Below are 2,317 nucleotides of genomic sequence, written 5' to 3' on the forward strand. Positions count from 1 at the left end.
ATGCCAATACCAAGAGCATACCAATTTATCAAGAAGGGTGGTGAATTGTGAGCAGAACACGCTAGAAAGACAAAGCCTTTAAGATGTCCCTTTGAACATGAGATGTGGATCGTTTGTATTTACTGAATAGGTTCTGCTCCTGCCATTTACCTAACAATTTATTCAAGTTCCCCAGTTGCATAAAAAAAAGAAGTAAAGATGTCAGATGTTAAGTTACTCACAGGGAATACAAATCTGCATCTCAAGCTCAAAGGTGCGGCACAGAAGATTTACTGCACTCATAGTCACACAAGTTTTACAGAATTCATACAAACAATTGGTCGAATGGCAATCTCATTGAACGAGACATTGTCAGACACAATCATAAGCAGGCACAGAACAAACTCACCTACATCTATTTCTCTGAAACAGCAAAGACATCCAAAATCCCACAACAATTCCACTATATTGCCCAATGCCATGCAGCAGCCACCGCCACTACTTGCCCCAGCACAACCAGCAACAAAAGTAGCACATACATACCTGGCCAGCTTCGTCTCTGATTGATGCGCAGGATGCACCTAGGCTGTGTCCCGGATCACCACCTCCTCGCTCTTCACCTCTGGTCCACGGACGGCCTCAACGCCAAGGATTTCCCGCTGCTCCGCTCCGTCGTGGCCGCGCGCGTGCCCAGCAGGCTGCTTGTGTTCGGACTCTCGCCACAGCTCCTTGCGCTCGCTGCGGTCAACTCTGGGCAGGGCGCTGCCACCGCCTTCGTCGAAGATGCGGACAGCGCGCGGGGTGTGCTCGTTGGGCGTGGCCCCAGAGTCTCGGCGGCCGTCCAGCGGGCAAGGTACCCCGACCCGTCCGGAGGCGTGGGCGGTGCTGCGGCGCGCGAGGTCGAGCCCGGTGTGCCGGCGCCTGATGGGGACGGTGCGCAAGTTGGGCTGCCGGCTGGCGCTGACCTCTTTGCCGCCGGAGGTGCTTGACGTGAGGTGGGATGTGGTCGTCGGCGGCGGGCCGAGCAGGGCAGGTCCCGGGGAGCCGGGGCGAATGGGCGCCATATACACGATGACCGCACTCGCGCCCGCGGGGGGCGAAGCGGTGGACGTGGCGGTGCACGAGATGAACCGGACGACGGGAAGATCTGATGCCACAGCCAGTCTTCTCTACCGAGAGGCGCCATGGCTGCCGGCCGACGAGCGCCTCACCGCGGCTGCTGGCCAACAAGGAAAAGGGGAGCACGGGTGCTGGGATGGAGACGCACCTAAAGGGGGGCCTGGGACACCGGAGGCGGAGGAGAGGCCGAGGGGCCGGAGGCGGAGGGGAGAGCCGGACCGCCGACGAGCTCGCCGACGAGAGCCCAGCCGAAGGTATCCCCCTTCGACCTTCTCTGCCACTGGCTGGATAAGATGAACAAAGGAGCGCGGTGGAATTCTAATAAATCTAGGGGTCAATGTGTAAAATCAAATCGTTTTTCCAGATACACTTAAATTGGGACCGCGGGTTGATTTCCCGGAAACTACGGGGTTTTTCTGCAAAACATGCAATGACGGACGACCAGAAGCAATCGGTGGTTTATTAGTAGGTAAAAGATTATAAAAACATCTCACGTGCTATTAACTTATAAAAGTAAATGTTTAACAGAAGTTGGTAAGGAAAATCCTGGTTGTTTTTGACTTACAGATAGGAAAATCCTGATGATTGCGTAGAAAAGTTTGCGAAGATTTTAAGGACCAATGTAATAATAACGCGTTCATTTTTATTTTGAGCAATAACTCGCTAATTTTTTCATTTTATATATAGAAAATGTCGCAATGCTTTATTTTTTGATCTTAATTGCTCCTTCTAACCTAACATTATACTGTATATAGAACGAGCCCAGCTAATTTGTGTATTTCAAGAAAGTGTAAATGAGCTGGGATTTCTTAGAAAATATTAAATGGGCTGCATTGACGCGAAATTATTTGTTCACCCAGCCCAACAAATAGACTGTACATTCTAGAAAACATGGGTTCAAAAAGAAAAGACAAGAAAATATGGGTTTAATATATGCCACTTTTTTGCAGGCTGACATGTGGGCCAATAGGTCGAAGCCTGCGCAGGACATTGTCAACTTGGTCAACAAATGATTATAACATCCACATCCATTGGATTTATATCCAACGGCCGGCATGCACCTTCAATCTCTCGTCTTCTTCCTTCAGCGTCGACGGGACCGCCTAGTCCGGCCTTCGGCGGCTAGCGGCTCTGCTTAGCACGCATCGTTGCAAAGCGCTACCCCACCGTCGGTCAGGCTATCCCTCCACACCTCCACACCTCCTGTTAATCTCCACCG

The 2,317-nt window shown here is 51.4% G+C and overlaps 1 pseudogene; it reads left to right on the forward strand.

Annotated features, from left to right (window-relative positions):
* The first annotated feature begins 554 nt into the window (after positions 1-554).
* LOC119283464 lies at positions 555-1,472 on the forward strand (annotated as a pseudogene).
* Positions 1,473-2,317: the final 845 nt, after the last annotated feature.

The sequence above is a fragment of the Triticum dicoccoides genome, chromosome 4A (genome assembly GCF_002162155.2).
Source record: "Triticum dicoccoides isolate Atlit2015 ecotype Zavitan chromosome 4A, WEW_v2.0, whole genome shotgun sequence".
NCBI lineage: Eukaryota > Viridiplantae > Streptophyta > Magnoliopsida > Poales > Poaceae > Triticum > Triticum dicoccoides.